The sequence below is a fragment of the Chenopodium album genome, chromosome 16 (genome assembly GCF_948465745.1).
Source record: "Chenopodium album chromosome 16, dcCheAlbu1.1, whole genome shotgun sequence".
Classification (NCBI taxonomy): Eukaryota; Viridiplantae; Streptophyta; class Magnoliopsida; order Caryophyllales; family Amaranthaceae; genus Chenopodium; species Chenopodium album.
Window position 1 is genome coordinate 39,172,326 of NC_137849.1, and position 26,142 is coordinate 39,198,467.

Here is a 26,142-nt window from a genome sequence, read left to right on the forward strand (position 1 = left end):
GAAGTTGTTTAGTATGAAAAATTTGTCACCTCTGGAGCTTGATAATCTTTGGAACTGTCCTGTTGTGATCTCAGTATAATTTTGTTGAATTCTTCTGGTTTCTTTTTGTTCTTGCTAGCAACATTTTTGATTGTTGGTTGTAAACATGATGATTTCCGATGTTAATGCTAAGAACGTGTTGGAAGACTGTGCTAATGAGCTGTCGAAAATGTTATGCAAAGGGTAGAAAGAACACTGCAGCTAAGTAATGCTGAATTCTTTGTTATTAAGGTGTAAAACACATACGGAATGTTGTTAAGGGTTATACTTTGATGAAAAATTTGTTTAAAAGGGACATATATGTTCACTATTTTGTCTGGAAGAACCTATTATAAGTTTATTTTGTTGTTTGGAGGGATCTTGAGGTAGGAATCGGACAATAATTGACTGTTTTTCTTCGACGTTGACCTCTTGTATGACCCTAAAAAATGACCTCCTTTTCTTTTCTTCCATGATTTCTCTCAAATTCCCTTATTTTGATTTGTGTCATTTGGGAATTAGAAGAGAGAGAATGAGGAATTGAAGGGAATTCGTGGAAAAAAAAGAAAAAAGAGGTCATTTTTAAGGTCACGTGAGAGGTTAACGTCGGTGAAAGAAGTAAAAAATTGTCGGATTTTGCCCTCAAGGTCCTCCCAAACAACAAAACAAACTTATAAGATCCTTTTAAACCACTTTAAACATATAAGGTCCTTTTAAACAAAACAGTGAGCATATATGTCCCTTGCAGACAAATTTTCCTTCTTTAATTTGAAAGAATTTTGCAATGTATAGTAAAAAAGGTGAAGAGCTGAAGGCTAGGGGCTAAGGGAAGTCTTGCTTATGCATTTTGATATAGAAGCGTACATTGTTTGCCAGCAAATTCGTGTTTAGGTTCATTTTTAATGTTTTAATTTTAGCTCAATTTATAATGTACAATTGGTTGAATTTTGTATTTGATCTAACAAAAGATATAGAGTATTTATTTGACAGGTGCAAATACGTTGTGTGCAAATGGGTTTTTTAATTAATTTTTTTTATTTTGGAAAAATATCACATGAAAGATAAAAAAAACTAAAACCCATATCAATGTCGAACAACCAGATAAATGTTTTTCTTCTTAATATGAAGCTTGCTATGTCACATAAGATTAGCTACTTTGCAAATTATAGGATTGTTATGTATTTTGCAAATTATACTCCAATGAGAAACTAATTAGCCAAAAAAAAAAAAAAAAATGACTACCCATTACAAACTTTTCATTAAACCGGGTGTTCACTATTTTAATGAAAATCAAAAGGAAGCATGAGTTTGGTGGCCCAATTTTGGCAAGGAAAAAATGAAATCTTATTTTCTCTCTCCTCTTTATTCAACAGATTCTTTTTTTGATCTTTCTTCTTCAATCTTCTTTTTCTCTGTTTTTTCTCTCTCCTCTTGTTCTCATCTTCTTTTGTTTTTCTCTCTCCTCTACTTCTCATCTTCTTTTGTTTTTCCTCTCTCCTCTAGTTTCTGGTGATAATTGATGATGTTGATGTTTCTGCTCTAGGTTAGTGTTTGTACTTTTTTTGTAAATTTTTCGTCGCTTTGCTCAGTGAGATGGTCGGAAATGGTAGAATCAACAATGGTTTCAACGCGATCGACGTCGCTAACGGTGGTTCCGACGGTGACTTTTGATTTATTTGAGTGATTGTATAGTTTTTTCATGACTATTGTTAATTTTTGTGTTTGTTTCGTTAATTTTGATACTCTGTTTTGCATATATAGTTTAATTACTTTTGTAAAAAAAAGGTCAATTTTATGAAGAAAAAGGGTTACTTTTGTGAAAAAAGGGTCACTTTTGTGAAAAAACAAAATCATTTTTGTAAAAAAAGGGTTATTTTTATGAAAAAAAGGGGTCACTTTTGTGAAAAAAAAGGGTCACTTTTGTGAAAAAAAGGGTCACTTTTGTGAAAATATGGAGCACTTTTGTAGAAGAAAAAGGGTTACTGTTGTACAAAAAAAGGGTCACTTTTCGCAAAATGTTCGATGTACAGTAAAAATACTGTACACCGGGTGCATGCAAAAGGGATTGTTAATTCTTTGACTACATAGTGTAATTTATTGTAAAAAAATTTCACTTAAGGAATAGTTATGCTTAATTAGGTAAATGGTATAATAAAGAAAATTACATTTCATGTTCTTGTTCATAAATCTTATAAATTCTGAGTATTTACCAACTATAATACGGGTTTGATTTTGCTTTTTATAAAAAAATTAGTTTTAAATCATTACTCAGTGATATAATGACTGTATGAGCAAAAAACATTAATCAATTGGGTTCAAAGGAGCCAAAAAAAAAAAAAAAAACAATCTTATAATTAAGCTCTGTGTTGATAACTATCGAATAGATATCTAGTCGCTTTTAAATTTCTATAAATCGTAGACTCGTAGTTGGTTTAGGATTACAAATCTTTTTTAATTTCCTAAGGGTGCTGATATTGTCAAGGTAAAAAAAGCCATTTCCAAGGCAAATTATCTACCCGCTGCCCGTAATATTTGAGAATCTAAATATGTCAAACTTATTAAATCAATAATATACTTTGTAATATTTTATTGCCTATAATTTTAGTAGCTAAATATTCCAATTAAAATCTTTCCAACTCCAACTACTAATTATTCTCGTCAAAATCTGCAATTAATTAAATTATTCATCACCATATACTCACTAAATTTAACATTTTATTGGGAGAGGTTATCAAAGCTTTACAGGTATTAGCTACCTCTAAACTTGTTTATTAATTAATTTTATTTATTTATCAAGTGCTTAATTAATTTGTAAATGACTATTAGTATAAGTGTTTCCTGTCAACATTATACGTATGAATGGTCTGCCTTTATTATAAAATTTTCCATTGAAACAAAAAAAAAAAAAAATTAGCATTATGCTTGTATATAAACCTGGGATACTTCATTCTTCAAACTGTAATTAAAATCTAATTGTTGGGCATTCGATCTTAAGGATTGGTAGACAAAGATTTTCTAAACTGTGCATCTTAATTATTTATCTATTTCTTTGACAGATTATTGCTAATCATATAATGATGGACGAGGATGTGCATGCTGTGTTTAGTACACAATATCAAACTCGTGAAGAACTCCTTAATGTTGTTAGAAGGTTTTACAAGTCAAAGGGATATGCCATCTCAATTAGGGACTCTCGAAAGGATTGTTATGTGACTATTGGTTGTGATAGGGGCGGCATATATCGGGACAGGCGTAATAAAATGATAGATACATCTCAAGATAGGGAAACAAGCACTCTCTTATGATAATATAATTGGCAACATTATAGGCAATAAAATATTACAAAGTATATTATTGATATAATAAGTTTGACATATCTAGATTCTCAAATATTACGGGCAGCGGGTAGATAATTTGCCTTGGAAATGGTTTTTTTTGCCTTGGCAATATCAGCACCCTTTCCTAATCCTTATCCTAATTGAGTCTTAGATGTACTATTCAAAAAAAAATAATAATAAAAAAAAAAAATCGAGTCTTAGATTTTTAGGGATTGCATATCTTTATAAGGGTTAAATTTATTTAAAACTAACTAAAAGTTTGTACTCCTACGTGTTAAAAAAATTGAGAATCTAAAGAACCCTTGTTTGGTGTGTGAAACACTTTTGACTGTTATTTCTCTCTCTCAAGATTTCTTGTTCTTAGAATTTCAGTATCATCAGGGATAATGGGACTAGGAAAACCTGAATGGTCGGTGATCGGAATCGATCTCGGTACAACTTACTCTTATGTTGCTGTTTGGCGTCACAATCGTGTCGAAATCATAACAAACGATCGGGGCAATTGTACTACACCGTCTTGGGTCACCTTCACCTATTTTGGTCGCCTTATTGGTGAAGCTGCCAAGAATCAAGCCTTCTTGAACCCCACCAACACTATCTGTTTGGGTCCAATTCAGTCTCAATTGGGCCTGACCCATAAATGATTCAATTACAAGCCCAAGGTCAAAGGTTCAACTCTCTATTCCATGCCAAGTCAGAATCAGGTCAAGGTCCGGTCAACATGGCAAGCCCATTTGGCTTTGGGCCCAATCCTCCTGTTGAGTACAGGTATAAAAGCCAACAATTATACCTTCTTACATTCATTCACATAGAGCCTCAAGCAATTAATTCTCTTGCATAAGCTTTCTCTCTCTCTAAACACTGTTTGACTTCGGCATCGGAGGAGCCTTTCTCGGCACAACCCCCGAGGCCAGTTTACGTGTGTTTGCTGTGTAGGAAACCCTCTACTTAGCATTCTTTGGACCGAGTTAGTCTTCATCCACTTCACAGGACCTTCGGCAAGGTCCCATTGTTTGTACCCGAAACAATTTGGCGCCGTCTATGGGGATAACTTTCAAGAATCTTTAAGCCAATCTCAATCTTGCTCTCACCTTAGTATCAATGGCTAAGAACCGCAAGAACAAAAAGTCCAAAAGTGGCCCTTCTCCAACTAAGAAAGGTCGCATGGCAATGACGCCGGGGAAGAGGCCCTTAGACCCTCCTTCCCCGTCGCCGTCACCGTCGCCTTCCCCGAGTAGGCAATCCTCCGAGGAGGCCAGCTCAGGAGGGGCATCTCAAAGGAGATCTCAGTCTCCCTCCATCCGTTCTCAGCATAGGACGAGTCCTCCTCGGTCCAGTGCTGCAGCTCAGTCCAACCTTAGGACTCAATCTAATGCTCGAAGCCAGCCTTTGAGTATTCATTCTCACTCTCGTTCTCAGCCGAGGACCCCTTTAACGGGGCCCAATTCGGAAGAGGTAGCGAGAGCCCTTGCAGTACTCATGGACGCCATGAGAGCCCAAGTCATGCCACCCCCGCGCAACCGAACCCTTTCGCAAACAAGGAATCAGCGGAGGAAAATCGATCAAAAAGGGGGAAAGCCCTTTTCTCTTAAGGAGCTGGCTGGCGAATGGGAGGAGGACACTTGGAAAACCGAGCGAGAGAGAAAAAGAAACTCGCACTATTTCAGGGAGTCCAACACCCAAGCCTACCAAAGCAACAAAAGCAGCAGTTCTGCCTCTCGGCGAGAGACTGCCCGCCGAAGCGTTTATGACCGTCTCAGCGTAAGGGAACCGAGTGTGCACAGCCGCCTCTTTTTCCCTGACCAAGCCGAGGCTCATCCTGAATCTTCCCAGCCAGGGACAAAAACCACTTCTACCTCTCTGAGAGGGCGGAGTGCGGTCCCTTCGGTCAGGAATAAAGGAAAAGCCATAATGCATCCCACCAGTTCTCCATTCGAGCAATGGATTCTGGAAGAGCATGTGCCGACAGTTAAAATCCCGTCGCACATTACATATGATGGGACTTCGGTTCCGAAGGACCACATTGCCTCCTACGAGGGGCATATACATCTGAACCCCAGGTCCGAAGCGACCTGGTGCAAATACTTTCCCACCACTCTCAAGGGGGTCGCGCAAGTGTGGATCTCCAAGGGGGTAAAGGAAGGCTCCATAACTAGGTGGGACGATCTGTCCACCAAGTTTAAGAGCAAATTTTCTACGGAAAACCGCAGGGAGAAGACAACTGCCGAGCTCATGGGCCTGCAACAAGGGGAGGCCGAAAGGCTCCGCGACTACCTGACTCGCTTCAGCAACGAGTCGTCCAGCATCTCTCGGCTGGACCAAGGGTTGGCCATTTTTTCTCTTCAGCACGGCCTTCAGACTGGACCGTTCTCCTAAAGGAGTTATGTCTTCATCGTGTGCAATTACTAGATATATAAATGGATCAAATTATGGAGATAATTAAGTCCGGACATTTGGGTCGTCGTTTTGCCATAGCTAGAGGTACTTACGATCTTTGGACTAGTAAAATAGGCCAAAGCCCAATTGGACGGATCCTATAAGGTCACACAAAGGGGCTAGATCGAGCATTAGAGGACGAGGACCATCATGGGCCTCATCACTCTAGGTGGCCGGCCATATGGGGATTAGAAGAGGTTTTGGGCTTCGTGCCCTAGTCTAATTATAATGAGATTATAAATAGACTAGGTGCCTAGGTTTGCAAGTAAGAAGTTTACTGATCATTAAGACCAAACCCGAATTAGCAAACACGAAACCCAACCCCTCTAATACTCCCCTCTCTCACGGCTCTCTCCTCCTCCTAGGCGCCGGTGGTGTCTCGTGGTGGTGGTGGTTCGTGCGGTGGTCGGTTGTTCGAAAAGGTGGTGATCGCGGTTTTCCTCAATCACTCGACCAATCTAGTATTGGTGGACGGCTCGTTCGAATCTCGTGGACTAAGTAGAGGAGCAACACTTGGGGCTCTATTCTCTCCCTGATTTGCCTGTTGAATAGCTACGTGGAATTCACGCTTCAAAGGTATGATTATGTGTCTTGTGTGTTATGCATGCGATCCTTGGTTTAGGTACTTTATTGAATATGATTCATATTATTTCCGCTGCGTAGTACCTATAAACTCCTACAGTGGTATCAGTTAGCCTCTTGCATGAACGCGCTAGATCATAATAATACGATTATTTGATGTCCACATTAATTTTATAATCAATTAAGAGGGAGAAATTAATTTAATTATGGTTCGATTATTATATTTAATGTGATTAAACTTTTGGAATCGATTAAATGTGATTTAATTATGCTCAAATAGCCATAAAGAGGATCGAATTTATGCCCTAATATGTTCGAAAATTTCGAACCCCTAACCCTAATTTTCGAATTTTTCAAAAATCCTAAGCCCTAAAATATGATTTTTGTGCTTGATTTTGTTTTAATTCGATTTGTTTTATGTTTCATAATTTTAATTGGATTGATTTATGCATAAAAATGTTTTATGAATGATCATAGATTTAATTTTAAAAGTTAGAATTAAATTGGGATTAATTTTATGATGAACCCTAATTTTAAGTTGAATGTGATTTAATTTTAATCTTATGGACTGATTTAATTTAATTATGATAAGTGATATTTTAATTAAATTAAAACACAAAAAAAAATTTATTTAAGGTCGGCAACCGCGGCTGGGTGGCGCAGCCACGGCGGCTGCCGACCAGGTGGTCAGTCCAGAGGGAGGGGAAGGGGAGGGCGGAGGTCCGGTGGCCGTGGACAGCAGCGTGCAAGTGTTGCACAGCTGCTGCCACGGCTGGAGCAAGGCTGCGGCTGCTGCCTTGCGCGGCAGTGGCTGCTGCAAAGCCGCCAGCCACCGTGGCTAGCCAAGGCTAGCCAACCACGGTGGCCTGCAGCCCGGCAGAAGCAGTTGCCACGCTGCTGCCCTTGCGGCAGCGGCTGCTGTCACGGCAGCCAGCCACCGTGGCTAGCTTCGGCTAGCCAACCACGGTGGCCGGCGATGGTGGATGCGGTTTTTCAAAAAAAAAAAAATTCTGTTTTAAAAATTTATTTCAAGATAATTATGAATTATTTTGGGATAAAATCAGTTTTATTTTGGATAAGTTAAAATATTTTCAAAATATGATCTTTTATTTTAAAAGATAAAGTTGGTTTTATTTGGATAAAATCTTTTATTTTAGGATAAAATCAAATATTCAAAAGTTGTTATATTTGATATTATCCATATTTAGTTAGTTATTTTGGTAATTATCCTAAATTAAAGTGGTTAATTATGGATAAGATTGATTAGAATATTCTGAGCATATTCCAAAAGGATAATAATTGATTTAAATAATGTGATTATCCCATAAATTAGATTAGGATGTAATTGATTTTAAAATTATTTGATTGGCTAGTAATTAGGATAGAATCTCCTAAATTACTTAGGATAATCATGGAAGATTAAATATGATTTATCTTTCTAGATTAAAATATGATTTGATTCTATCTCATGACTAAATTAAATATATGATATTTTATGAACCGTCATGAATAATATATGATATTATCTAATTATGATTAAAATATAAAATATTTTAGGAAATGCGTTGTTTTTATTATGATCATTCGATGTTATAGTTTAGACAAGCATGTTGAGTGATTTATTATATGGCACTTTTCTATTATATGATATTATGTTGTTATATATAGACTAGTATGGCCCATAGATTCTTAAATACGATCTGCGCATCGTGAAGTATTTTTGTAATCTAAATACAGTCTGCGTACCGTTAAGTATTTTTATAACTTTTATTTAATGTAAATAGAATAGTTATTTAAATGGTGTTAGCCCAAAAGAAGCCCATGAAGTGAAGGCCCAAAGGAGCAAGGTGGATAAAGATCCATGATGATTCAAGTGGGAGCATTTTCATTTCTAGTTTTCTTAGGACTAAGGGGCCATACTACGTCATGTTTATATTATTGCATTAGTTGATTATGCATGTTTAGGTTTATTTATGTTGATTGATGATGCGCTAGAGTTCACTAAATAATCACAACATAATAAATCTAGGTCCCAGTAATATTGAGGCAGCTTTTCCAATTAAAAACCCGATGAAACCTTTGACATTTATGATGGGTCATGCCAAAGCTGGGCATCATATTTTTCATTGGGGAGTGGGGGTAGGACAAATTCTACACTTTTAATTGATTATACTCAACAAGGTTACCTAAAGATAAAGTTTAGAACCTTGAAGCTAAGGGTAATAATTAAACATGTGATGGTTAATTATTCAACCAAGAGTTACAAGAGTTGTAATCAGTAAAGAGTTTACTCACCTTGAAATTGTAATGGTTGATGGCAGGGCCAAAGTCCGGTCAATTATTGCACGAATAAAGGGTCTTGGAATCACTTAAAATTCAATTGGGATCATTTAATTATTGAATAAAGTGTTTTAAAGTTACCAAATGAATGTTTTTTTTTGTGGTACTTTAATTTATTTAAAACATAATTATTAAACTTTGCCTTATTTGACATAGATGGGTAGCCGTAATAACAATGACAACAACGTTTACAATTTGCGACCATTCCTTGAGAAGGATAGGTTGACAGGGGAAAACTTTTCCAACTGGGAAAGAATGCTAAGGCTTGTTCTGAAATCTGAAGGTAAGGAGGATGTCATTGATACCCCATTACCAGGACCTCTGCCAGAAAATCCAACTGCGGCAGAGCTCAAGAAGCACAAGGAAGCTCATGATAGAGCTATGCCTATCACTTGCTTAATGATTGCTACCATGGAACCTAGTCTTCAAAAACGTTTTGAGGACCAGGATGCCTACTCAATCATGGAAGAACTCAAAGCTTTGTTTAAGAAACAAGCTAGAGTTGAAAGGTCTGAGCTTCATCGTGAGATTCTGGATTGTAGAATGGAGAAGGGTGCCACAGTTCATGATCATGTTTTCAAAATGATCGGCCTAATTCAAAGTATGGAGAAACTGGGGTACCCATATAGTGATGATTTGGCAACAGACATCATTCTCCACTCACTTCCAGAAAGTTTCAACCAGTTTATCATGAACTTTAACATGACTGCCAATGCAAAGACTATGAATCAATTGCATGCAATGCTGGTTAGTGCTGAGAAACAAATCCTAAGGAACCTAAGAAGGAAGTTCTTATGATTCAAAAGGGAAAGGGGTTCAAGAAGAAGGGGCAAAAGGCTAGTGCCAAGAGCAAGGGCAAGCAAGTTGCCAAGGCTCCTGAAAAGCCTAAGGCGAATCCAAAACCCAAGGCTGCAAGTGAGAGTGAATGCTTTTACTGCAAGAAGAAGGGGCATTGGAAACGCAATTGCCAGAAATACCTTGATTTCCTCAAGAAGAAGAATGGAGCATCAACCTCAGGTATTATGTTATAAACATTTTAACTTTCACTAAGGTATATGATACCAAGTTGCAGAGCTTAACATTATGATGCTGCGCAGGAACTGCAAACAAGTGAAGCTAGCATGGAGATGGAGCTTGAAGGTGCACTAGGAGTATTTAAGTGGCCAGAGATAGCTTCATAGTTTTATTTTCTGATTATTTTATCATGACATTTAGAACAATTTCCAGTTTTTGATGAGATAATATTTCAGTTTCTTGTTTTGAATACTGATTTGGTTTTACTTTGCTTGGACAAATGTTGATCCATGACCAAGGTAATAAATTATTTTCATTTTTGCTAGATATGAGTTAATTTTATTTATGACATTGATATAAGTAGATCACAAAAGTAAATTAGATGATTCAAAGCAAACTTACTTGTAACAAAGTAAGGTTAGGACACATAAACCATTTGCACATCCAAAGTTATTGATGGACTCTTACTCTTATATGATTATGAATCACTTGAGAATTAGAAGTCATGCTTGATAAGGTAAAATGACCAAGTTGCATTTTAGTTGAAAGGGTAAAAAAGCTAAAAAGACCTTTTGGAACACAAACATATGATGTGTGTGTACCATAAGTTCAAGATTTAGCAAACGGATTTAATTTTTCATTGCTTTTATTAACGATTTAGGTAAATATGTCGATAATTACTTAATGAAGTAAAGGCTGGAATCATTGAAATGTTCAAAATTCCAAAATGAAATGTAAAATCAAGTTTGAGATAAACAATTTAGCACCACAATATGATTGTTGTGATAAATATTTAACTCAAAACAAATGATCATCTAAAGGAATTGTTGAATTAGTTCACAATCCAGAACATTACAATTAAAATGTATGTATAAAGCAGGAATCAAACTGTGCTTGCCATGGTTCGATCCAAGATTTAATGATTTACAAATATCGTTTTGAGGATATGCATTAGAACAACAACAATTGCGAATATACTAAACAGAAACTTAACCAAAGCAGTAGAAAAGATGTCATAAATGTTATAGACTGGAAATGTTCCAAAGTAATCTTTTCTAAACAGGATTGAGGGAGTATGAAATCTACGTAAAATTTTTACAAAGATAGACCCTAAATCAGAGGTATTATTCCTACAATCGCGTAGAAACAAAATGTTTGTTGCTCGCGATAGTGTCTTTATAGAAAGAAATGTCTTCCTACAAAGCCAAGTGGGAGTAAAGTTAGATCTCGATGAAGTTAGATCTCGATGAGATTCGAGACGAGCAACAAAGGGATGTGGATAACACTACATCAGAGACGAAGGCGCATGAAATCAGCTAATTTGATAAAACATGTGTCGAAGCAAGCTAATTCAACTAGCGAGACTTCTATCGTCCTACTAGAATGAAAGGCTTCAAAGAGTTGAAGAGAATAATTCTATTGTCGCTCACACCTATCGTAGGTTACTTAGGATCGAAACAAACAGTTTGTTGGAATTCTAGTATAAGGTGGATTCTAAAATTTTCCTATTGGAATAGTTGGAATCCATATCTACAAGCAGGCTTTGGACAAGTGCCAACTCAAGAAGTGGCTTAAAGCCAAGAAATCCAGAACAGACTCCATGTCTGTAAAGATGTGCTAGTCCATGACAGTCTTACAAATAGGGTCAAACCTATTAGTTATGTAAGCCTATTCGGATTATTTCTAGTTATGGAAATCAAAATCACCTTTCATGAAATGTTCTTGATGGATGGTATGCATATGATACAACTTTAGAGTTTTGAAATCCAGAAATTCCTAGAAAGTTTTGCAAACTTCAGAAATTCATTTATGGATTGAAGTAAGCATCAGGGAGTTGGAACATTCATTAGAAAATCAAACAGTTTGATTACCTTGGAAGAATGAAAAGGAATCTTGTAGAGACAAGAAGTTTAGTGGGAGCAATTGGTCTTCTTAGTCTAGTATGTAGTTGACATACATTTCATATGAAATGATATATCAATGCTTGAATGAGTCAAGCAATGGTTAGAAAGATTGTTTCTATATGGGAGACTTAGGAGATGTTGAGTACATATTGGGAATCAAAATCCACAAAGTGAATCTTGAAGGATGACTGGACCTAATCAAGAGACTTATGTTGATAAGGTTCTTGACAAGTTCAAGATGCAAGATTCTAAGAGAGGATCTTTTCCCATGCCTCATGGTTTTACACTCAGTAAAACTCATTGCCTTAAAAGCTAGTAGAGTTGAGTTGTAAAGGTAGTGTACCTTATGCTTTTGCAAAAGGGTCCATTACATGTGCCATGAAATGTACAAAGCAAGTTGTTACATATGACTTGTGCATGTGTAGCAAGTTTCAAGAAATACAGAATAAGCATACGGAAAGTTACCAAGAACAAATCCTTGAGTACTTGAGAAGCGCTAAAGGAATTTTTCTAGTTTATGGTGTTAAAGATAAACAAGTTGTCAAAAGTTTTACAAATGCAAGTTTTTCCAAACAGGCAAGATGACTCTAGATTTTGATCTAGATGCACAATTTTGTCAGTATGGAGAAATATAGTGAGCTTGAAGAGTTCAAAGCAGAGCACTATTGCATGCTCAATGTCAAAATATGTGTATTAAGCTATAGTCGGATAGTTTTAGAGGAAGTTCGGATTAAAATGTCATGTGACTAAAGGGTCACCTTTGCCCAAGAACAAAGGAGCCAGTGTCACATCACAAATCCAAACAAATGGATATGAGATATCGCCTCAGTTATGAGATCATTGACCAGCGGGAGGTCACGTTCTGCAAAGTTTTATTATGAGTGAGAAATCACTAAACCCCTTCCATAGACAAAGGTATGAAAGTCATATTAAAGTCTTGGATTGAAGCAAATTATGTAATTTAAGTTGTGTATGTTTGAGAAAACATATTACATGAGAAATACATCAATTTGCAGAATTATGTTTAAAATAGAAATTATTATTTCTCTTATTTAATTATGGTTTTGAAATTAAATAATATGTCCAAAAATAATTATGAATTGATGGGCTCACTAGGTTGATGACCTTTTGAATGAAACCCCACAGGTGAAAAAAATTCATATATTATTTAAGTTCCTAGTTCGAAATCATTAAAGTGGACATAAATGATTTCAATAAATGGACTAGCATGTAAGATTGACTAGATAGCGCAGTTTCATGGGCTATAGGAGCATAGTGATGCTCGGTCAATCACTTGGATATGCATGAATGATGCATGATCGAACTATTGACCTACTTTGAAGTTCAAGTATAGAGCTTCTGTATATATTAGTGGATTCCTTTGACATGAGTGGAACATTGTTTTCATTCAATGGATGTTATGGCTGTGGTACACTCAAACGTCTGCCCGTAACTGGAGATTATAAAGGGTGTTTCCCGGTCATTTCAGAAGTTGAGTGGGAGGCTTGTTGCCACAAGATTGGATAGAGTCTACCTATTAAATTAGGAAATGTGTCATGGCCGCTTGAAGAGGGAGAATTCAGAAAATACGTGGCCGCGTTCAAATGCATTACTCAGTAATCATTTGGTTTTGTAATTCTAACTCAGATTTCAAGAAACGATTTGTAGATCAATATGATCTCGACATGTGATGCAATCATATTATCAAATCGACATATACATTGACTTAAGAAATTTTGAATATTGCACCCTTGTCTCAGACAAGTAGGAGATTGAAGGAGTTATGTCTTCGTCGTGTGCAATTACTAGATATATAAATGGGTCAAATTATGGAGATAATTAAGTCCGGACATTTGGGTCGTCGTTTTGCCATAGCTAGAGGTACTTACGATCTTTGGACTAGTAAAATAGGCCAAAGCCCAATTGGACGGATCCTATAAGGTCACACAAAGGGGCTAGATCGAGCATTAGAGGACGAGTCCCATCATGGGCCTCATCACTCTAGGTGGCCGGCCATATGGGGATTAGAAGAGGTTTTGGGCTTCGTGCCCTAGTCTAATTATAATGAGATTATAAATAGACTAGGTGCCTAGGTTTGCAAGTAAGAAGTTTACTGATCATTTAGATCGAAACCGAATTAGCAAACAAGAAACCCAACCCCTCTCATACTCCCCTCTCTCACGGGTCTCTCCTCCTCCTAGGCGCCGGTGGTGTCTCGTGGTGGTGGTGGTTCGTGCGGTGGTCGGTTGTCCGAAAAGGTGGTGATCGCGGTTTTCCTCAATCACTCGACCAATCTAGTATTGGTGGACGTCTCGTTCGAATCTCGTGGACTAAGTAGAGGAGCAACACTTGGGGCTCTATTCTCTCCCTGATTTGCCTGTCGAATAGCTACGTGGAATTCACACTTTAAAGGTATGATTATGTGTCTTGTGTGTTATGCATGCGATCCTTGGTTTAGGTACTTTATTGAATATGATTCATATTGTTTCCGCTGCGTAGTACCTATAAACTCCTACATCTCCGACTTCATGGTCATGAATACCCCTCAGACCTTGGAGGAGTCTCTGAATGCTTCGGATAAATTCATCCGAGCCGAGGAGTGGAACAAAACAAAAACCCAACCTCAAACTGGGGGCGGGAAACAAAAACAACAATCGACCGAAGGCCAAGGCCAGAGGTCGAAAGGAAAGGCGAAAGCCTCGGAATAATCTTCAGCCAACGAGCCAAAAAAGGACAAATCTGCTCCTCATCTGGGCAGATACGAGTCTTACACTCCGCTCGCCCTCCCTCGCGCTAAGATCTATAGCGTGACGAAGGGAGAGCAGAGTTATCGAAAGCCGAGACCACTTCCCCAGTGGTATCAGCAGAAAAATAAGAACCTTTGGTGTGAGTTCCACGAGTCACTGGGACACAACACCGAGGAATGTATCCAGCTGAAGGACCAGATTGAAGATATGGTCCGGAAGGGGTACTTGAAAAAATACATCGCGGATCACCGCGAGAAAAAAGAGGCTGAGAAGTCTTAAAAAGACTCTCGGCAAGAGATAGACTTCCCCCGGAAGAACAACAACAAAGATTTGGAGGATAAATTTCCTCTGATACATGTTATTTCTGGAGGGACATGTCCTCGGAGGGAGCACAAACGTCACCTTAGGGCTCTGACCCACCAGGTGAACAATGCTGACATCCAACCTCCCCAGTCGCCGGTGCCGAACATGACGTTCACATCCGCCGAATGCCGGGGGGTGACGTACCCTCACAAAGATCCGTTGATGATTGTCGCCACGGTGACCAACCACAACGTGGGGCGAACCCTCGTCGACGGTGGTAGCGGAGCAAACATTTTGTTCCGAAAGGCTTATAACCAAATCAAGATGAAGCCCAAGCACCTCACGCCGGTACTCTACCCGGTATCTGGATTTAACGGGTCTTCAACTTATCCAAATGGGAAGGTTACACTTCCTGTTACCATCGGCCGCGACGAAGCAGCCAGGAACGCCATGGCCGAATTCTTGGTCATTGACGTTCCCTCAGTGTACAACGTGATCATGGGAAGGCCTATGATTCACGAAATTCAAGGGGTAGTCTCCACGTATCATCAGATTATGATCTACGTTTCAGACGCCGGCTACTCCGAAAGAATTGAGGGCAGCCAAAAAGAAGCCCGAAGGTACAATTACAAGATGATGCCCTTCGGATTGAAAAATGCGGGGGCAACTTATCAAAGGCTGGTGGATCAGGTTTTCGCCGATCAAAAAGGCCGAAACATGGAAGTCTATGTTGACGATTCTATCGTCAAAAGCAAAAAAGATCAAGACCATATTAAGGACCTGGCTGAAAACTTCGCCACCTTAAGGAAGCACCAAAATGAAGCTGAATTCGAAGAAGTGTGTCTTCGGCGTGAAGTCCGGGATATTCCTCGGCTTCATGGTTAGCAAAAGAGGGATCGATGCCAATCCCGCAAAGGTGCAAGTGGCGCTCGATCTTCCCGAGCCGAAAACAAAGAGGGACGTTCAGCGGCTCACCGGAAGAATGGTAGCCCTGTCGAGGTTCATCTCTAGAGCCTCGGACAAGGGGTTACCTTTCTTCAAAGCCCTGAAACTCCCAAAAACGAAAGAGCTCATCTGGGGAGACGAGCAAAAAGAAGCCTTCAACCAGCTCCGAGAGCATTTGGCTCAACTCCCGACGCTGGCTTGCCCAGTCGAAGGAGAACCTCTGTACTTATACGTGGCTGTCAGCCCAGCCACCATTAGTGCAGTGCTGCTGAGGGAAGAAGAAAAAGTTCAGCAGCCGATCTAATTCGTCAGCCACACTCTGACGAATGTCGAGACTCGCTACCCCCTACTCGAAAAAGTTGCATTTGCAGTAGTGGTAGCCGCTCGGAAACTGAGGCCCTATTTTGATTGCCATCAAATAGTGGTCTTAACTGATCAGCCGCTGGAAAAAGTTCTCGGCAAAGTTGAAAAATCTGGTAGGCTAGCCAAACGGGCTTTCGAGCTCACGGAGTTCAGCATTAGCTACCAGCCGAGAGCAGCCATCAAGGCTCAGGCTCTAGCGGACTTCCTGGCCGAATGCTCGTACCAGGAGACGCTAAACGAAGAAAATAAAATCTGAACCGTTTTTACGGATGGATCCTCCACCGTGAACGGTTCGGGGCAGGGGTAGTGATAACCTCTCCTGAAGGCAAATCCTTTGAGTATGCACTCAAATTTTCTTTCAAAGCTTCGAACAACGAAGCCGAATATGAGGCAGCAGTAGCTGGCCTAGAATTATGCATCTCTTTGGAAGCCGAGCATGTCTGTCTGAAGACAGACTCTCAGCTAGTTGCGTATCAAATCAAGGGCGACTATGAGGCCAAAGAGCCCTCAATGATAGCTTATCTCGCCAAGATCAAAACAGTCATCGCAAAGCTGAGAACTTTCGAAGTTCAGCTGATCCCAAGGGGTCAGAATGCTCAAGTCGACGCACTCTCCAAACTTGCTAGTTCAACTCTCACTGAGCTGAACCGATCTGTATATGTGGAAGTGCACTGAGAAAGAAGTGTCGACGAAGCACCTGAGGTGTGAAGCGCTGACCACGAACCAAGCTGGATGGACCCCATCCTAGCTTTCAAGCTTCAGGGAGAAATTCCCGAAGACAAAATCTTAGCTTCCAAACTGAAGCGAACTGGCTCAAGGTTCATTGTCTTCAGAGGAGAGCTTCTGAAAAAATCCTTCTCAGCCCCATTGTTGAAATGCGTGGGTCCAACAGATGCTAATTACATCCTTCGGGAAATTCACCATATCGGGGGAAGAGCTTTAGCTCATAAAGCATTAAGGGCAGGGTACCACTGGCCCACCATGATCTCAGATGCTAAGGAACTGGTCAGAAAGTGTGAAAAATGCCAAAAATTCGCACCAGTTATCCATCAGCCAGCTAGAGCTCTTCAGCCGATCCTGAATCCGCTTCCATTTGCCCAATGGGGGCTGGATATCTTGGGTCCCTTCCCAGATGCTCCATACCAAAAAAGATGGTTGATAGTCGGCATAGACTATTTCAAAAAATGGATTGAGGCCGAAGCAGCATCGAATATCACAGAGAAAACTGTCAGAAAATTCATCTGGCAAAGTATTATCACTCGCTTCGGTATTCCAAAGGTCTTTGTCTTTGATCATGGAAGACAATTTTGACAATTTGCCACTAAGACGTTACACTGACCAGTTTGGCATCAAGTTGGCATACTCAGCAGTGTGTCACCCACAAAGCAATGGTCAAGCCGAAGCTGCAAACAAGCATATCCTCAATGCTCTGAAGAAGAGGGTTGAAGATCAAAATTCCAAGTGGATAGAGGAACTCCCCGGAACTCTATGGTCACTTCGGAAAACTGAAAAAGAGGCAACGGACCACTCACCTTTTGAGCTGGTGTATGGTGCCGAAGTCGTTCTTCCAGTAGAAATCGGTTCTGAAAGTCTGCGAGTGCACCACTTCTCGGCTGAGAATGAGCAACTTATGAAGGAGTCACTCGACTTCCTTGACGAAGTAAGAGACTCAGCCCGGGATAGAATGGCTGCATACAAGCAAAGAATCAGCAAATTTACAACCGAAGGGTTCATACGAGGCCTCTCAAAATTAGAGATCTCGTCCTTCAGAATGCTGCTGCAGTTCAGAAAAACCGAATTCATGGGAAACTCTCAGCTACTTGGGAGGGACCCTATGAGGTCTATGATGAGATTCAGCTTGGAACATACCGACTTCGGCAGTTGGATGGAACGGAGCTGAAAATTCACTGGAATACTGATGTACTTAAGAAATATCATGTGTAAGCCCTTCGGGGCAGAACAGTCTTTGTAAGTACGTCTTCAATTATTAATGAAAGGCCTCAGAGCCACCATTTCTATAAACATTTGCAAATTTTTATTATTTCATTTTTCTTTATTCTATCTACTCTTTAAGGGTTTTATTCAGCATTATCTGAAACCTTCGCCCTAAAGGCACCAGGTTTCAGATTGCCGATAAACTCGCCTAAAAAAGAACATCAGTCTTTCAGCCGAAGCAAATGCTTCGGTAAGACTTGTTCTCCGGGGCAATGAGTCCATGGACGAATCTGGGATATTGCCTTAACTGTGCCTTGTATCCCAGAAGGTTATTATCTGAGGCATTGCCTTAAGTTGGCCTTGTGTCTCAGATATCCATCCTTTCAGATAGACAGAAAATCAAGAATAATAGCATAACTGTTAGAAATTCTTCAAAATATTAAAAGCTTCGTCTAAAATTAAAAAAGACAAGCAGTCATCTCAAAAATCCGAAGACAAAGTCTTTTTATTATAGCAAATATTTTTTAATGCGCAAGTTTAAAGTAAGAGAAATGGAAGAAAAAACATCAGATTAGTGAGAAATACGCTCGGATTCCGAGCTACATCAAACTAAGTGTTCAGAATATAATAAAAAGTCGGCAGCCGCCCACAAGTGGAAAATTACAGCTGCCGAATTAAGTACAACTAAACAAAAACAAGTTAAGAGATTGTACACGAAGGCAAGCTGAAGCAAAAAACATCTAAGGCAAAAAGGCTAAAATCAGATTGCGGCAATTTGGAGGTTAAGCATATGTCGATCCACAAGATTCTGTGGACGACTGCCCGAGTTCCTATGCTTCAGGGATGTCTGGCTGTGCTAAGCTGGAACCCAAGGGACCACCAGTGCCAGCAGAAGACGAGGCATCCTGAGCAGGAACCTTATCAGATTCTCTCTTCTCCTGGGCCTCGGCTTCCTTCTCCTCAGCTTCAGCCGCCATCTTCTCCAGTTTGGCATCCCAGCGAGCTTGAAATTCGCTCTCAGCTGGATGGAAGTTATCCAAGTAACAGCTATCCCCATTCCAGGCCCATTCTTCAGCTTGGTCCCATTTTATCTCAGGATTGACGTGAATAGAAAGACGCCGAGCCACTTTGTGACCAGTGTTAAAGTCCACGTCATACTCGTCCTGAGTATAAATCTTAACCTTCAGCTCTTCCTCAGCTTTAGCCATCCGTTTCTTAGTCCCCTCAAGCTGGAGCTGAACCTTGGCAGCCCCATCCTTCAGATCTTTCAGTTGGTTCTGGACAAGGCTTGTTGCAGACTGAGCTTGAGACAATTCCGTCTCTTTTCCTTTCAGTTTGCCTTCCAGCTCTTGCAGCTTCTTCTCATTAGTCTCACCAGCGAGCTGAGCCTCAGAGAGCTGGTGGTCTTTGTCTGCAATGGCCTGGTTCAGTCGGGATGTATCATCCTCCAGTGCCTTGTTCTCTGATTAAGCTCTGCTTCTCGGCTGGCCATTTGAGAATTGGCTTCAGCTTTAATTTTTCGCTCAATCCGAGCTCAGAAAGTGGGGATGTCAACTGCCCCATACTCATTCAGCAGTTTCTCTCCTTCAATAAAGGAAGGGAGAACGTCCTTCTCTATTTCATCACAGAAGACGTCGAAGGCAGTGACAATCCCATCAGCTCGAGCTTCGGCTTCAGCCTTCCTTTTCTCGGCCGCATCCAGCTTGGCCTCCAGCTCGTCGCGCATGGCCATAGAGACCAGATGGTTATGAGATAGCTGTGAAAAGCAAAAGGGCTGTCGATGAAAGGGTCAGGGACCCTATCTGCAACTTCTGGAGCCCCAGCAGCAGCTCCATAAGTCCAAAACTTCATCATGTCCAACTCTGAGTTGTTGGCAGGGTCCCCAAAGTAAACAAGGGCATGGGGGCGCCACTCATCCAGCACGCGCCGAGCCTGGTGGGGAAAAGGCACCGTCGGAGCGGTGCCAAACCCCATCTTAGAGGAGTGAAAAGTCCCAAAGGAGCCAGCCGCTGAAGAGGAGGGCATGTAAGTCTTGCGCTGTTCAATAGCCCTCTGCGCTTCGGCAGCATCCCGAATCTCCTTTTCAGTGAAAATATGCGGAGCCTCGGGTAGGACCTCCATGTCAGGATCATCTCCCTTCGCCTCCTCAGCTGTAGACCCTAACTTCTCAGCCTCAAGTTGAATTTCGGCTGAGAAGGAGGTCGCCATGTGCTGAGGGGAAGGCACGGTATCTAGAACCCCCCGAGCTTCAGCAACTTGCTCAGGGGTCTGTTAGATAACCTCTTCCTCCCCACGAGTTTCAGGCTGGGGAGGAGTCTTTTCAGGGTCGCCACCTTCGACGATCGGAGTCTTCGGCGGAGCACCGGCCGCCTGAGGGTCATTGATTGTGTCATCATCAATCCGAGGCCTCTTCAAAATTGGTGCTTCCCGGAATCTTCTAGGGTTGATAACAGTTCTTTTTCGGTTCAGCATCAGTCCCTCTTCGTCTGAGGGGACCTTCTTTTCAAAATGAACCTCCTCTTGTCCGGGCTGATCCTCCCCTTCAGGGTAATTTCTCTCCTCTTCCTCCTCGTCCTGCTTCAGAAGAGGACAGGGGGGCAAGACGTGAGAACTAAAAAAAAAAAAAAAAAGAAAGAGAAGAGAAAAAAGGAAAACCGCTAGGTTAGAAAGCTTACCGTGGTCTTCAGCAACCTTGCATCTTCCTAGTCCTCCCTCGGCTCCTCTGCAGCATCGGAAGTCCCCTCTCCGCCGTCAAAGGCCCTAGCTACCCGAGACACCTCAGCGGCGGTAGCAGCAGCTTCAGCTTCTTCAGGGGTTAAGAGGAAGAGTGGATCCTCTTTTTGCCACCAAGGCTTCTGCTTCAGATACTCGAAGGCCTGGGTAATAACAAAATTCTTTGAGTGAATGTGCAGAGGTCGATCCTTGGAGTCGGTGATGGGGGCTTGTTGTTGGTCACGATCCTCCCAGCATTTATCCCGAGCCGCCGGTAGTCTACGCTAACGTTGCCCTCGTGAAAAACTAAGAAAAAGAAAAATAAAGCATAAGTGCAAAGCAAAAAACACGCTGAAGCGCTGAAAGGAACAAAAAAAAGGGGCAGCTAAGTGGTTCATCAGCTCCAGCCGAAGGTACTTACTGTCTTTATATTTCAGCTAAGGCCGACAACAGCGAGTATGCGCTCCTGAAAGACGTAGTGAGAGTCTGGCAGCCAGGTCTCTGGCACGAACTTCATTCGGCTAGTCTCCCCGGGATTCTCCATTTTCCCGAAATAATTCAGTTGTCTGTCATCCTCACCACCAGCTGCTTCAGGCCTTAGGTTTTGCATCTTAGGGTGAGGCCGCGACATGTAACGGGGCACGCTGAAGACATTCGGATGCCCAGGGTCTGAGGGGGCCCTAACCCAGATCCACTGGCCTCGCCAGTCCTTATCCGAACTATCGTTCGGCCACATGGTTAAATACCCAGGTAGGCTCTCAATTCTCCACCAGCCAGGGTCGTGCTCACCATACCTGCTCTGGGTGTTCGACACCAGCCGATTGTAGCTTTTTAAAACAGTGGATGCTCGGCTGCAGACGATAGAACAGGCACACCCAGAGGTAGGTCATGATCTTTCGGATGCTGACGGGCGTCAGCTGGCATAGGGAGATGTTATAATTGCTCAGCAACTCCACAACAAAGGGGTGTAGTGGGAACTGAAGCCCATACTGCAATTGTCGAGTGTACACCCCCACATAGCCCGGGGGTGGACGATGGATCCTGTCAGTTTAGGCAGGCATTCGGCACCAGTACCCATCATTCTCCAGGATGTCATAGAAGATCTCGAGTTGTTCGGCAAAGCAATAAGCTTAATCGTTCTTCGTCCACCAATAGTATGGGGGATACTCCATCAGACCCCAATTATCTTCGTGACTCCCCCATTCAGCAGCCTCAGGGGGTAAGTCCCAGACTGCGGCGGCCACCTCTTCCTGTTGGCCGGAGGAGCTCGCCTTTTCTGTCCCTCGAGGCGGCGGCGCCCCAGAGGTACCGGCCTCCCCAGTTTCTCGGGGAGGCACCATGTTCAGCGGGACGACGACGATTCCCCCTTCTCCGCAAGAGCGGCCCGGTCTGCCTAATTCTATCTCGTGGGTGTCGTTCTCGACCTCGAGCCATGGCAGAAATTCGAGAAGAAAAGTCGAAGCAAGAGAGCACTTTGAAATTCGAGAAAAATCAAAGAAAATTCGAGGAAAATTACCTTTATCCGAAGCGGAAGTTGCCGATCCACAAGTCTGGAGCAAAAAATTTCAGTTTCGGAGCCTTAATTTTGGAGATTCAGTGAAGTTTCAAGTCGGAATCAAGGGTTTTTTTTGCGCGAGTTTGGAGTGTGATTTTGGTGAAGAAATGAGGAGAGAGAGTGTGAAGTACGGTGTATATTGCCAGAAAAGGGAATTTTGGGAGTCCGTGCCTTCAATTTCTCATTAATCCTCCATTAAGTAACCGTTAAACACACTCCCTCCAAATTAACTGCCCAGCATCCGTTCAACTTCCTCCATTATCTTCTAAACCGCCGTTATGTCCTTAATTACAGTTTAAATTCAAATTTTTTGGATTAATTAAATCATTTACTTCCCTCCTTTTCGTCAATCAAAACCCGACATGTCATCCTTCCAAATCGGGTCTGGGGGGGCAAGTTGTTTGGGTCCAATTCAGTCTCAATTGGGCCTGACCCATAAACGATTCAATTACAAGCCCAAGGTCAAAGGTTCAACTCTCTATTCCATGCCAAGTCAGAATCAGGTCAAGGTCCGGTCAACATGGCAAGCCCATTTGGCTTTGGGCCCAATCCTCATGTTGAGTTCAAGTATAAAAGACAACAATTATACCTTCTTACATTCATTCACATAGACCCTCAAGCAATTAATTCTCTTGCATAAGCTTTCTCTCTCTCTAAACACTGTTTGACTTCGGCATCAGAGGGGCCTAATTCCTCGGCACAACCCCCGAGGCCAGTTTACGTGTGTTTGCTGTGCAGGAAACCCTCGGCCCAGCATTCTTTGGACCGAGTTAGTCTTCATCCACTTCACAGGACCTTCGGCAAGGTCCCATTGTTTGTACCCGAAACACTATCTACGGTACGTTTTAGTTTACACTCTTTGTTTTGTTGTATATTTTCAATTGCAATCATACTTTAATGTTTTATGTATAATTGTATTTGTTAGTTCTGTTTTGAATTAAAAGAATTATGCTTAGTCTTTGAACTTTAAACAATATTTTTTTTTAATTCTTTTATATGTTGATCGTTGATAGATGTAAAAAGGCTTATTGGTAAAAAGTTAAAGGACAAAACAGTTCAAAACGACATGAAATTGTGGCCGTTTAAGGTTATAGTTTCGGATGAAAAATATAATAAGCCAATGATTGTCACTACCTATAAGGGTGAGGAGAAGAGATTCACACCCGAGGAAATATCTTCGATGGTCCTTTCGAAGATGAAAGATACTGCTGAGTCTTTCCTTGGTATGCCTATCAAGAATGTTGTTGTCACAATTCCAAGAATACTTCAATAATTCCCAGCGCGAGGCAACAATAGATGCCGGTACCATTGCAAGGCTTAATGTGGTTCGTATCATCAACGAGCCAACAGCTGCTGCCATGGCCTATGGTCTTGACACAAAGGCGGCTGTTGGTAAAATTGGGCCTGCAATCAATGTTCTAGTATTCGACCTTGGTGGTGGGACATTCGATGTTTCCTTGGTAACCATTAAAAAGGGTGAATGTGAAGTTAAAGCTGTAAGAGGGGACACCCACCTTGGCGGAGAGGACTTTGATAATAGAATGGTGAGTTACTTGGCCGAGGAGTTTAAGAGGAAGCACAAATTGGACATTAGTAACGATCCTAAGGCTCTTGGAAGATTAAGGGCTGCTTCTGAGAGAGCCAAAAGGGTACTTTCCTCGACTACTGAAACTATTGTTACAATTGATGGTCTTTTTAAGGGGATTGATTTTACATCAACTATAACTCATGCAAGTTTTGAGAAGCTAAACTTGGATTTGTTTAGGAATTGTGTGGACACTGTTAAAGAGTGCTTAAGTGATGCCAAGGTAGAAAAGCATGAAATCCACGACGTGGTACTTGTCGGTGGATCAACTCGAATCCCAAAGGTTCAACAATTGTTGCAGACCTTCTTTGATGGAAAGGAGGTTTGCAAAAGCATGAACCCAAACGAGGCTGTTGCTTATGGTGCAGCACTCAATGCTGCTGTGCTGAGCGGAGTTGGTAAAAGTAATAAGGATATTGTTCTTGTTGATGTCACACCTTTATCAATTGGTCTTGAAAATTATGTTAAGGGTATGGTTGTTCAAATTCCAAGAAATACAACCATTCCTGCTAAGAGATTTTCGATTTGGCATTCTGCAATTGAATTCAACGTACTCCCTCCGTGTTTTTTTAAGTGATACACTTTCCTTAAACGGCCGTTTTTTTTAAGTGACACACTTCCTCTTTTAGAAATTCCTTACATTTTAATAATATATCTTCACCCCACTATCTCTTACTTTATCATTTCTCACTCCTTTCATGGTCCCCACTTCCTCTCACATTCTTTTATTTTATCATTTCTCAGTCCTCCAACCTACCCCACTAACATCTTATTTTATTAAAGTCAATAAAATCTCCTTAAAACTACGTGTCGGTCAAAGTATGTCACTTAAAAAAACACGGAGGGAGTATACAGATTTTATAGTGTATGAGGGTGAGAAATCCATTGCCAAAGACAACAATTTTTTCGGTCAGTTCACAATATCAGGTTATCCTTCTGCAGCCAAAGGTGCCATAAACTTCGAAGTATGCTTTGAAATAGATGTTAATGGTATTCTTAAAGTGTCAGCAAAGGAAACAACTACTGGAAACTCAAACCAAATTACCATTCAGAAACACTCGGGGCATCTTCAAAAGGACGAGATAGGTAGGATGACACAAGAGGCTGAGAAATATAGAGCCCAAGACGAGTATAACAGGAAGAGGGCGAAAGCTAAGAATGCTTTAGAGAGCTAGGCTAACAGTATGTGGGAAGAAGTGAATTACGGTAACAAGGAGATAGGAATTGATTCGGCGAAGATTAAGGATGCTGTTGAGCAGGTATTACAGTGGCTGGGACAGAACTCAGATCTTGCAGAGGCATCTATGTTTGAGAAGAAGTTAGAAGAGCTTCAAAGCCTGTGCGGCCATGTGCACTCAGATCAAGTGGATTCAGACAGTGGCGGATCCAAAAAATTTGCTAATTGGATGAAACATATATTTCCAAAACAAAGAAAGTGAAAGTTATTAAATTATTGGAGCTACTTTAATTTGATTTTAAGTGTGGAATAAAACATATATTGAGCTGAGAATGCTGTAAGGCTGTACTTGTGATATTCTATTAATGTAGAACTTTTTCAAGTTTTTAATTACCTACCAATTTACTTGGAAGTTTGTCAATAGGTCAGCGTTTAACATAAGGTTGGTTGAAGCTGGGTTTTGAGGTAGCTAAACCAATTTACCGTCATAACCAGTCTGAATTTGCCTTGCCATTGTCGCGTCTTACTAATTGTCATCTGGTGATACGAATGTTGATCTCTTTTAATTGTGGCTAAGATCAAAAGCAGGAGGGAAGCAAAACCAGAGCGTGAGGTAGTACGAAGTTACAATGCATCAAAATTGTTACTTGTAAAAATATAAAATTGTTGAGAGTCAGATCATTCATACCCTAATCAAGGTACAAGGCATATTAGCTGATCGAGGAAATCAAAGAGTACGACAACTGGTCAATCAAATTTCTCATAAAAAGGAGAAAAAAAATACGAAGACAAAATATAGAGTATCAAAATACATTTATTTTAATTCATGATTAGTAAAACCACTTAATGTATAAACCCTCCAATATTATAGCTAATAGCCAATATTACAAATTCACTAACATTAGCATTAACAGGACATAAACATAAGCATATTAAGGCGAAATAGACACCACTAATATTGCTTACAGATCGAGCTAATGTTGTTGTTCTTGGACGCATAAAAACAGAGGTACTTCGTATAACTTTGTGGACATAACTCAAAAGAAAGTCCGATTGAGTTGTTCTGACGTCTATCTTAAAAAATATGCAAGGTAACAAGCTTTAGATCATGACTTCAGATTATTGTAACTACAACAACACTTTCCCATCCTCTTGACAGGTGAATCCAATTCAATTTACAAGCTATGC

The 26,142-nt window shown here is 40.8% G+C and overlaps 1 pseudogene; it reads left to right on the forward strand.

Annotated features, from left to right (window-relative positions):
• Positions 1-13: 13 nt before the first annotated feature.
• LOC145584250 (heat shock 70 kDa protein 18-like) lies at positions 14-25,216 on the forward strand (annotated as a pseudogene).
• The last annotated feature ends 926 nt before the right edge of the window (positions 25,217-26,142 follow it).